Raw genomic sequence first — 12,357 nt, 5'->3', positions numbered from 1 at the left:
GCGGATGGGCTTCTAGACTCAGAAGGGGCTAGATGATGCCTCTTAAGGAATCAATTCCTTTCGATCAGTGAGGAAACAGCAGGTGAGAGAGATCTGGGCTGGTAAGTTCATTCTTCGTCCTCCCTTTCTGTGGACAACTCGGAGGTGTGCTTTTCCAGCAGAGCCTGTCTGGAGATGTCCCCCGAGGCTGAGCACACATCCCTACCGAGTGACCGGCCTCGGCTCCCGGCAGCCGGCCGTGACGCAGCCGCCGGTGTGAGAACGTCTCACCTTCTACTGCTTCTCCTTTCCTCCCCCGGTTCCCTCTCGTGCTCACTCTGGCTGCGTTCTCTGGCAGATTTGATCGCTGCTTCAGATTCTGTTTTTCTAGGGAAACCTAGCTAAAACAATGGGTTCCACGAGTGGTTCTAGAAAGCAAGTGCTCAGGATGGATTTCGGGGTTATCTGGCCTCCCCGTCTGAAATCAGTAGAACCCTTCGCTGGTGATAAGAGGGAAGACAAGAGCTCTGATATGCGGGATCTTTGCACATTTCACTTGTGTTTAATCGGGGTGAATTGGGTGGAGAGCAAGACCTTAGGAGATCGAGTCGCTATGGCAAGTCCATCGGTTTGGAAACAATGATAATTATAAGGTATGAGAGACCTTGAACAGAAAATGACAGGCTCAGTGCCATTAATTACTTGTTCATGGAATGTTCTGAAAGCCAGAGAGCCTCCGCAACAAGTTTAAGAGTCTTACTTCCTACTGCATAAAATCAAACCCAGGACCTGATCACAGAGGAGCAGAACTGCAAAAGATCCTAGATACATGGCCTTCACAGGCTTCCATGTCAGGGTCAAAGGCCTGATAGGGAAAGAGTGGGACCCGGCGTCCTGGAATAGAGCTGTCTCAGTGGATGAAAGTTCTGGATGCTTCGAATCCCTTGTGAATGCTCCTGCCCAGGGAAAACCTCCTTCTCCATGGCTTGTTCTCAAGACCACCTGTTGCCCCTACCGATATCCAGGGAAAGTGCTAGCACAGGCCACATTGGAAAGAAGTCCCCATCCAGAGAGAAACGGGGTCCTAGCCAAAGATGTTGTAGGGCTTGGCTGATGGGCACTGGCAGGAACTGTGGAAACATGTGTGCATCCTGAATATGTTGGGGGGCAGGCGTGGAGGGGGAAGCAGAAAGCTCCGTGGGGAGAAGTCACTGATGTGGGGATACTCCTACAGAAATCAGCATTTAGTTTTAGCAAGAACGTCTGGAGCTTGTCCCAATCCCCTTGTTTATTTGGATGGGTCTTTGAAGCCTTGTCTCAACGATAAGCAAAGTGGAAAAAGCAGACTTCCTCGTGTAGCGGAGAGGAGGTGTCAGAAGAGCCAGGAAAAAGGGAATATTACAGAGTTTTATTAGGGCACCTGGGTGGCTCAGATCATGATTCTGGAGTCCCGGGATTGAATCCTGTTTGGCCTCCCTGCTCAGCGGGGCGTCTGCTTCTGCCTTTGATCCTCACCCTCCCCGCCCCCGCTCATACGCTCTCTCTGCCTCAAATAAATAAAACCTTAAAAAAAGAAAGAAGGTTTTATTAAGTAAAGCTCAAGAACCAATCACCTGACTGGTTCTGTGGGCCAGCCCCGAGGACACTCGCGTCACTCACTTCCCATTCATTACAAAACGAGAAAGGTTACATGAGTAAGAAGTGGTACAGGGACTATCCTTGGGTCTAGGGGTGACGTAGGGGAAAGATGCTGGATAAGTGGGCTGCCTTAGCAGAGATGACCCAAATCCCCGAATTGCAGAGGCGAGGTGGGAGCACTTCATCATCGAGGACAAGGTGAACATTTCACAAGAGACAACAAGATAGAAGGGCGATCAGAGCCACCTTCTCTGCATGGACTCATGCCGGCTAATAGATCATGGCGTTCCTAAGGGACAGGTATTTGTATAATTTATTTTCCACATTAAGCTCCTTTTAAGAGAGAAAAGGTGTGCTGGTAATGATTACATGGGGACAGGTGGTATACCCCAGGACCATTCCAGTCAAACTGATACCTATTGTCCCCCTTCCGGGGGGTGGGATAGAGGAACAGCCACCTAGGCTATTGCTTGGTTTGCATAATCAGAAAAAAATAGCTGGTGAGCAGCAGGTTGACTCTGGTCCCCATAATGGAAGATTATAGATCCTCACCTAATTTCCAAATCTAAGCCAAATCTGGCTGGCCCAAAGCTATTGCTGTTGCCAAGTGAGCCCAACTGGCCACCAGCAGGGACTGATGCCAAGAGCCCAGTCTCACAACATTGCTCGGATAGCCATCCAGGAGCAGGTAAGTTTACACGGACCTTCTACCTCGGAGGGTGCTGAGAGCTGACTTGACCACAACCAATGTAAACAGAATCTGTGGGTTTGCCTCCCCTGCCCACAGGGCTTCGAGCAGTACCCTCATCTGAGAGGTTCCAGAACACACATCCATTGATGTGCTACCTTAGACATTTCCTCAGAACCAGAGACCCATCGGATGGTGAAAGACGGGCCAGCAAGAGGCTCATGACCATGGTCTACCGCTCTCAGCCTGAACCCAGAAACAGCTGACCCAATAATGTAGTGAACAAGCCTTTTGGAACTCAGTTCAGGCAAAGCGAGGGTACAACACTTTGCAGAGTTGTGGTACCGTCCTCCATGTTGTACTATGCTTTGAGCTAATGACCTCTGTATGGCACTTAATCCTTAACAGCTAGAAAGAATGAACCCCAGAACCAAGGGATGGAAAGGTGGCACCTTTCACAATTACAGCCCATGACCCACGAGGAATTTGTGCTTTTTGTCTCGGAAGCTTTGGACTGTGTTAGGTAAGCGGCTGGTTTCCAGAAAGATCGCTCTGGTAGGGTGCACCGTAAGGTTCCACTGACCTGGAGCTGTGACTGCCACCTGGCTGTTTCGGTCACTTTGGGCCAGAAGACAAAGAAAGGAGTTAAAATATAGTGATTCTAGTTACTTCGAGGGGCCCGGATGGGAGGGTACCCAAGGGACTCACTGGGATTGCTCCTGGGAAAGCAATAATTTGGCAGCAATAGCAATTAAACTCAGTAAAGGCAGTTTAATTAAGAACATTGACCTTCTCCCGCCTATGAAGATGACCCAGTCAGGCAGCCCATCCGGGTAAGGTAGCTGAGTTGTTGGATGAGAGTAAGGGAAGGAAAGTCTAGGAGAGGTCACGGAGAAGGGAGACCATGAGTATTACTCTCAGCCTTGGGACTAGTGCTCTCACAAGGACAAGGGAACGTACCGATGGGGGATGGGGAGAGCCAAAGGAGGACCGGACCCTGTGGCAGGAACGGGAGTTAGAAGTACTGATGGGAACTCAGTCTTTCTAAAACCATAGCATGAATCTCATCATGAACAAGCCTCAGACTTATCCAAAATAAGGAACGTTCTGTTTTTAAAACTGTATGTTTTAACTGTCAAGGTACTAAAGGACAAAAAAATCTGTGGAAATGTTCCATATTAATGAAAACCAAAGAGACAAGGCAACTAAGTGTGACCCTGATTGATCAAAAACCTGTAGTTTTGGTCTTGACCTGCAGGGACCAAATGATGTGAGCGATGTTCTTAGACCAAGTGACAAAACAGGAACATAGACGTTCAAGCAGATAGTATTGTGTCTATATGAAGGGGCACCTGGGTGAGCATCTGACTTTAGCTCAGGTCATGATCTCAGGGTACTGGGATTAAGCCCCGCCTCTGTCTGTCTGTCTGTCTGTTGGGCTCCCTGCTCAGTGGGGAGTCTGCTTCTCCTTTTTCCTCTGCCCCTCCCTCCATTTGGGCTCTCTCTCTCGAATAAATAAATAAAATCTTTTAAAAAAGTGTTGCGTCTATATTAACTTTATGGAAGTTGATAAACTCTACATAGTGATATCCAGGGACTATCCGGATTCTTATTCTTGGGAAATAACACACCAAGGTGTAGAGGGGGAAAGAGCCCCTGACTCCCAAGTGGTTCAGGAAAACAGAACAAAACAAAACACTGTATGTGTGTGCACACAGGGATGCGTGTGAGTGTGTGCGTGTGTGTGCGTGTGTGAACAGAGAGGAAGAGAGGAAATAAGACAAAATATTAACAGTAGATGAATCTGGGTAAAGGGCATATGGACATTCTTTTCACTCTTCTTATAGTTAACCACTTTTCTGTAAGTTCGAAGTTCCTTCCAAGTAAAACGTTTTAAAAAAAGGAGGGGGGAATGAATAACCCCTGAGAACAGAGTGAATGTCTACTATATTAAGTTTGTGAGATAGGTGGTATCATTTCCATTTTACAAAGGAAGCAGCTGAGGTTTTAGAAGGTTAGGGAACTTGCACAAGATGCTATAATTAGTAAGTGTCAGAACTGGGAATTACACTTACACCCTCTTGAGCCAGTGCGTTTCTTTTCCCTTCCTTTCTTTTCACCTTTTTTTTTTTTTTAAAATAGGAAGAACATGGGCTTAAATGGTCATCATAGACCATTCCCAGATGTCCTTATGACCAAAAAGTTGAACTGTTTTGATGCTTCAGACTTTTCCCTCACGGGGAGTCCCTTGAATTTTGGGCTTATTTGTTTCTCTGAAGAGGGGGTACCAGAGGGTGCGGAGCTTGCAGGAGAGTGAGAAACAGGATGAACAAGACCAGGGGAGCTGCCAGGGAAGGGACTGTGCTGGCAGCAGCCAGGGCCCTGGACAATGGTCCTTCCGATGAGGTGTAGGGTTCTTTGAGGTCATTTGGCCCAAGGGAACATAAATTTAAGACTTTCTTGGATTACAGCTATTTTTCACCCAGAGAATAGGAGAATCATCTGCTGTAAAATTACTGCCTTCTGTCACAATGGCAGCTTTCAGAGGAGACACCTGTTGTCCTCCTCTGGACAGTACACTTGAAGGCCCTGTGCCTACCCCTTAAAAAAAAAAAAAAAAAAAACCATAGACTACATTTCTTTTCATCAACTAATGTTCATTTCTCTCAGTTCCAGAGTCTGGGAAGTCCAGCATCAAGTCCTGCAGATTCAAGGCGACGGTGAGGATCCACTTCCTGGTTCACAGACAGCCATCTTCTCCCTGAGTACACACATGGCGGAAGTGACAAGGGAGAATTTATATGGCTGCTGGTCCCATCCATGAGGGCTCCACACTTATGACCTCCTCACCTCCTAAGTCATCCCATCAGGGGTTAGGATTTCATGAATGAATTTCAGAGGGACACAGACTCTGTAGCAGCAACCATCTTGCAAATACTTGGATTTGGCCTCGGTGGGATTTTCCTGAGATCTACCCAGAGAGGAGCAACTGCTCAGATACCACGGGAGGGTTAGGCTATGGTGAGAACGCTCTCCTTTTGATTCTTGGGTACTTTAGGAAGATGAAATGAAGTAAGCTGAGCAATATAGCCTCTGTGTCCTGAAGGAACATGGGAACACACTGACCCAGGCCTGTGATCATACAGGAGCTATACTGGGGAGTTTCTGACGGTCCAGAAACCTTCTGTGATATGAAGGGGACACCACCCCTTTGGAAGGGTCTGTCAGCAGAGGCACTGACAAGATGGGGGAAGCATCAAGGATGACGAGGAACCGGAGCTGTTCTCTGCCCTAGGCCTGAAGGAGTCCAGGGGGAGCAGGAGATAGAAGTGCCGTCCACCGAGGACAGCCTCCTGGGCAGACAGCTGAGCAGAGAGTGGGTTGGGGTGGACAGAGATGACTGCTGACCTCGATCTTCAGAACCCACGCGGAGGCCCCCGTTCCTTCTGGGGAACCTCACACAAGGGCAGGTAAGGGGTAACAAGAACATCACACATGTGGGAAAACAGGGCATTTGTGTATCCAGACCATAGACAAGCAGTTCAGAGGATAAACATCTTCCTGGGGAGCCGAAGAAAGAATGTGAGCCCAGTGCTGTGCAGGGAGTTTGTTGGACGTTCCCTGAGGAGAGCACCCAGGTGTCTCCCGTTGGCCATCTCCCTTGGTGCTCCCTGAGGAGCAACGAACCTCAAGGTTCCTCCTTGAGGAAAGGGTTCTGCATTAGAAATGTGCCAACATGTCTTCCTTTCTTAAATGTAACACTCTCCTTGGCTTTATGGAAGACGACAGCTGTCTGGGGAGCCGGGTGGGTGCTCACGATGATGTCGCTTTCGGTAGTCAACGCAAGAGGAAGCCCACACCCTCAATGGTATCATCAGATATTATTGCTAATATTTACTGAAAATGTGCTACATGCCAGATGCCGTTTTGAGAGCTCTTCAAGCATGGAGTCATTCCACCCTCACACAACAACCCTAAGAAGTGGGTGTTGTTATTATGGACTGAATGTTTGTGTTGCCCTGAAGTTGTCTGTTGAAGCCCTAACCACTCCCAGTGTGGCTTTATTTGGAGATGGGGCCTCAAGAGAAGTCTAAATTATGGTGAAATGAGCTCCTAAAGGTGGTCCCTGATCTGACAGGGGTCGTATCCTCGTGAGGAGAGACGCCAGAGGGCTGGCCCCTTCCCCCTAGTGCTCACAGCTATTTTCCTCCTGTCTGCCCAGGAGGAAAGGCTATGTGAGGACACAGCAAGAAGCACACGGTCTACAAGACCAGGAAGGGGACTTTCCCCAGAAACCATATTTGCTGGCCCCTGATTATTCCAGGGTCCAGAACCGTGAGAAAATGAACGTCTATTGTTTAAGCCCCTCAGTCCGGGGTGTTTTGTTATGGCGGCCTGAGCTGACTGAGACGCGCACCATCAATACTATTCCCATTGTAAAGAGGAAATTGCACAGAGGGAAGCTAAGTGGTCTTCTTTTTTTTTTTTATTTTTTTTTTAAAGATTTTATTTATTTGACAGAGAGAGATCACAAGCAGGCAGAGAGGCAGGCAGAGAGAGAGGAGGAAGCAGGCTCCCTGCCGAGCAGAGAGCCCGATGCGGGCCTCGATCCCAGGACCCTGAGATCATGACCTGAGCCGAAGGCAGCGGCTTAACCCACTGAGCCACCCAGGCGCCCGCTAAGTGGTCTTCTTAAGGTCACCCCGTTTGCCTTTGCCTTTGGTTTCTTCACTTCTTCCGGTCCTGCCTTTCCTGTAGGAAGTGGGGAGGTGGAAATAGTTCGGGGGCCATAAACTCAAATGTCAACAAGAGTTGGACAGGTAACAGAAGCTGAAGAGGTCAGGTCCCTTTCGGGGGGGCTCCTGCCTGTCAGCTTCAACGTTAGCCAAATGGCTGGCGTGCTCAGATCTGCAGTTTTTCAAGACAGACTTGGACGTCTGGATCTTTTTTAGAAAATATGATTTCTCCAACATTCCGTCATGAAACAGAGTGCAGGCTTATGAAGACCTATCTATGGGCCAAGTTTGGCGTATGATGTCCAGCGAGGCCCCCTCGGGACTAGATGATTTTTTGACACATTTGTCTGCTCCTGCCTCTTCAGTTGGCCACGGCTCTTTGCCTTCAGCAAGATTCCCTCCCGTGCTTGGCCTCTAAGCCCCCTGCCTTGAGGAAAATGAGTGACGACCATGACCCAGAAAACGTTTGAAGGTCCAGTCAGTACAGAGAGCCCCTGTGTTGACTTGGTTGGGCCACATGACTCTGAGCCCATTTCCTCTTCTGAAAACGGGTCCAATCGCACCCACCACACACAGGGGTTTGGAAGGCTGAGGTATGACTGGGCGTGAGGAGGCAGCGGGCAGGGAGTGAAGGAGCCTTGGGGGGAGCCCCTGCTGGGGCCCAGACGGTGTGTGAGCGCCTCCCATTCTTCGTCAGGCGCCTCAGTGTTTGGTGTTTGAGCTGCTTGCATTAAGCAGACTTGGGCTTCCGTGGCTGTGACAGGCTTGAAATAGAAACGATGGGCCAAGCTCTAAAAGGCAGCGGGGGGTGATCGGGAGAGTCCTGGGCCATGGCAGGGAGGTGGAGCAGGGATTGTCAGGGATGAGCACCGCAGAGGCTCCAGCCCCGGGAACCAGCAGCAAAACGGCCTCCTGGACCCTTGAGCTGGATCGAGGCATAATTAGTCAGTGTTTGTAATAATGCACCGAAAGTTCTACTCAGGCTTACTAGCTGCCTGTAAAAATTCCAGGAAGTCCATTTTTAGTTGGGGCTAATGAGGGTTGAGAACCCTGCAGACTGCCACAGTACTCTCCGCGAGGCCCCCCAGGAGAGGGCTATTTACTCCCCCACTGGTTCGGGAACAGTTTATCTACTCAGGATCATCTTTCACCAAAGCCCTTATCAGTGTTTTATTGGCTACTGGTTTCTGGGTTTTATTTATTTATTTATTTTTTAACAAACGAGAGCGGATTATGTGTGTTCCAAGGCTGGACTCAGGTTAGCTGTGTGCCAGCTGGGAGCAGGGTCGTCCGTCGCCTTGCAGAACTGTGTGTGTGTGTGTGTGTGTGTGTGTGTGTGTGTGTGTGTGTGGTGGGTAGGGGGCTTGCTAACGAGATGGATGAAATGCAAGGAGGCAGAACTCCCTTTCGTCCAGGGCCTGCTGGGGAGCAGCTCAGTCGGGGTGCAAGGCTCTGCAGAGGACTTTGGCTGGCAAAGGAATGAGTGGATTCAAGGCAGCCGAGGGGGAGGAACTGGCCAGGGGAGGGGAAGGAGAGCCACTCCAGGGGAGGGGTCTGGAGACTCCCAGAGAAGCTGAGGGAACTGAGGCACGCATCTGTGGAGGGAGAGCAGCACGGGGCAGGAAGCAGGATGGGGTGAAGCTGTGTTCGGGGCTCCCCTGAAATAAATCTAAGTCCGCTCTGATCGAGAAGAGGCTTAAGCGGTGTGACCTTAGGGGCTGCCTGGGAAGCTGAGTCGTTGAAGTGTCCGGTTCTTGGTTTTGGCTCGGGTCGTGAGCTCATGGGTCGTGAGACGGAGCCCCGGGTGGCGCTCGGGCTCCTTGGGCAGCTCGGAGTCAGCTTGGGACCCCCTCCCTCTTCCACGCCTCTCCCTCCCCACTCACACACACACACCCTGTCTCTCTCAAATAAATAAATCTAAAAGAAAGAAAGAAAGAAAGAAAGAAAGAAAGAAAGAAAGAAAGAAAGAAAGAAAGAAAGAAAAGGTTAGGGTGTTTGGTCCTAAATGACTTTTTAAGAGTACTCATTGGATCTGGGGGCTCAGACCTGCCACAAATTGGCTAATAATCCTGAATACTCCTCCTCCCCCTTTCTGAGGCTTAGCCTGTAACGTTAGGGGGGCTGGACTGGATCCCTGTTTCTAAATCTTTGCTGCACATTAGTACCACCTGGGGGACCATGCCCAGACAAAGGAAATCAGGTTAGTTTCTTTGGGAGTGGGGCTAGGTCTCCCACAACCTGGAATACTGTCCACAGCCAAGTTTGAGGCCCTTGGGGCTAGATGGTCCCTAAAGGTCTCCTTCAGCCCTGCCATTCGTTAAGACTTTGAGGAAAGGAGAGAGAGGGTGATCGGCAGGTAGTCCTCAGTAGAAGCAAGGCACGGACCAAACGACCTCTTAAGAGTCCCACTACTCATGTGAGTCTGTGATTCTGCCCATGTGAGTCCATGATTCTGCCTGTGCGAGTCCGTGATTCTGCCCGTGTGAGTCCATAACTCTGCCCACTCGAGTCCATGATTTGAGACTCCACGGTGGGTTAGGCCACTGACTTCGGCTCAGGACATGATCCCAGGGTCCTGGGATCGAGCCCCACATCGGGCTGTCTGCTCAGCGGGAGCCTGCTTTCCCTTCTCTAGGCCTGCAACACTGTCTACGTCAACATGGTACCAAGTTCCAGCCAGCTGTGTTTCTTGCCCCCTTAATCCATTCCAGAAGTATTTACTAAACACCTACTATGTGCCTGGCATTGTTCAAGGTGCTGGGGATCCAAGAGTGAACAGATCCTCTCTTGTGCTCAACTCGTGGAACAGACCTAAAATCACAGGCAGGAGAGAAGTGGGCAGAATGGTTCAGAGAGCCAGACGGGAGGGGAAGTTTGAGAATCGGGTGATTTATACCCGTCCTTGGGGACCTGTCCTTGTTACATTAGTCTCACCTTCCTTTCCTCCTTCCCTCCTCCTCCTTCTACGGGGGAGCCATCAGTCTCTGCATTTAGTAAGTCAGTTCCAACATTTGGGGGCCATGGGGGTGGTAGGTGGTGACCAACACCGCCAGGCAACTCTCGGACACCAGCAGGGTGTGCTACAATTTAACTCACGCTGACAGTACCTACTGGAGACAGGGTCAGATCCTGTAGAGTAAAGGCTCAGTCCAGGAAATCTCTGCCCCCGTCCCCACTTCAGATACAATTGCAAGTTCCCTGGGCTCCCGACCGACTGGCTATAAATCAGAGGTTCCCATGATCCCCTCCTTGGGTTTGATTAATTTGCTACAGTGGCTCACAGAACTCAGGGAAACATTTTAGTGACTACTAAACGACCAGTTTATAACTCAGGAACGAGCGTATGGAAGAGAGGCATGGGATAAGGTACGGGGAAAGGTCTCAAGGCTTCCAGGCCCAAGTGAGATACTCTCCCTGAATCTCCACATACTCACCAACACAAGGCTCTCAGAACCCAATCTTTTTGGGGTTTTATGGAATTTTCAGTGCATAGACCCAATTGATTAAATCACTGGCCATTGGCTTCTGATGCAACCTTCAGCCCCGCTCCCCTTCCCAGAGGTAGATGTGTGTGAGGGGGTGAGACCAAAAGTTCCATCCTTCTAATCATAGGGTTTGTTCCCCTGGCAACCAGTTACCCATCTTTAGGTAATTTCCAGAAGTCTCTCATTACCATAACCAAAGACACTTCATCACTCTTATCACAGGAAATTCCAAGAGTTTTAAGAGTCTTGTGCCAAAAACAGTGACGAAGACCAAATATCTATTTCTTTTTATGGATCACAGTATCATAGCAAGCAACCCAAGGGTCAGAAAAATTCTGCTCCCCCGTCCCAAACTCATACTCCTGGGTATCTGTCATGTCTTCCCAATTCAGCGTGAGCCCCTCACAGCTGAGGACAGGGTCTCAAGTCTCTGGGGGAGCAGATGGTGTAGTTCAGAGTGTGTGGGCTGGAGACAGATATCCTGGATTCGGTCTTAGCTCCGCCTCTTGCGGGAGGCTATCACGATGTGATCTGGGCACCGTCCTAACAGGGCCCCAGTTCTGAACCTAAATGGGGATCATAATAGCACCACCTTTCACGTTGCTGTGAGGAGTAAGGACCTTGTGAAGACAAAGGGTGTCTGGCACCTGGTAACACCCGGTAGGTGGTGACTCTGACTGTCCTCGAGCTGGAGACGTTAAGCATGAGTGTTTTTTTTGTTTTGTTTTGTTTTTTTAAGATTTTATTTATTTATTTGACAGAGAGAGATTGCAGGTAGGCAGAGAGAGAAGAGGAAGCAGGCTCCATGCGGAGAAGAGAGCCAGATGCGGGGCTCGAACCCAGGACCCTGGGATCATGACCTGAGCCAAAGGCAGAGGCTTTAACCCACTGAGCCACCCCGGTGCCCCCAGCGTGACTGATTAGGCTCCTGGAGAGACCTGCACGGCTATCTGTTGTGGTGGCATCTGCTCTCTTTCTCGTTTGCCATCAGGGCAGGCATCGGATATGTGGGTCAGGAGAGCGCTGGCTGTCGTAACCGGGAGATCCTGAGATCCCAGCGGCTTCACTCAGTAGGAGTCATGCTTCTGTCCTGTGCGGGCTAATGGCATGGGGAGGGAGGAGAGAGGCTCTGCTCCATGCCGTCATGTAGGAGCCAAAGGCTCTGTCACTCTTGAGGAAGGCCAGGACTGTGACATCCAAGTGCCACACAGGCTGGGAGAGGGCAGGATCACAGGGGAGCCTTTTGTGGGCCAGGACAGGAAAGGCATCCCTTAGTCCACTTCCGCTGGCCAGAACTCAGTCACGTGCCACAAGGAGCCTGGGAATGGGGCCAGGAAGAAGTGTTTGGGGGCCTCAAGCATGTGGCCCCCAGGGGTCTTCTGAGCTGGCAAGATCCATCTCCTGATCTCAGGCGTCCAGGACCCAAGGTGCTTATCTCGTCTGGGATGGGCCCTGGGACCACTGTGCCTGTATAGAGCTCCCTCTTCCTGTCTCCTTCGTCTGTGACCTTCTCTAGTTACCTTCCTCCAATTCCTGTTCTCTCTCCAATAACACGTACCTCTGATGAACTCCTGTGGTTGGAGAGAGGTTAATTGTTTGGCCATTGAGGGCTTTGGTGGAGAGGTGCCCTAGGGATTCAGTGACAAAGGATGCTGGGGGAGGAGGATGACAGCAGAGGAACCTTCCAGGGAGCTGTGGCCACCTCCACCTGCTTCCTGAAATCAGAGAGTCTGATCCCAGGCCCCTGGGTTTCCAGGGACCTGGGCGAGCTCTTAGCTCCTGATACTATCCCCTGAACAGCAGCAGCCGTATGGCCTGGGAACTTGTTAGA

Source organism: Mustela nigripes, chromosome 10, assembly GCF_022355385.1.
Source record: "Mustela nigripes isolate SB6536 chromosome 10, MUSNIG.SB6536, whole genome shotgun sequence".
NCBI classification, from domain to species: domain Eukaryota; kingdom Metazoa; phylum Chordata; class Mammalia; order Carnivora; family Mustelidae; genus Mustela; species Mustela nigripes.
The sequence above is the reverse complement of the archived record's forward strand: the minus strand, read 5'-3'. Positions refer to the sequence as shown.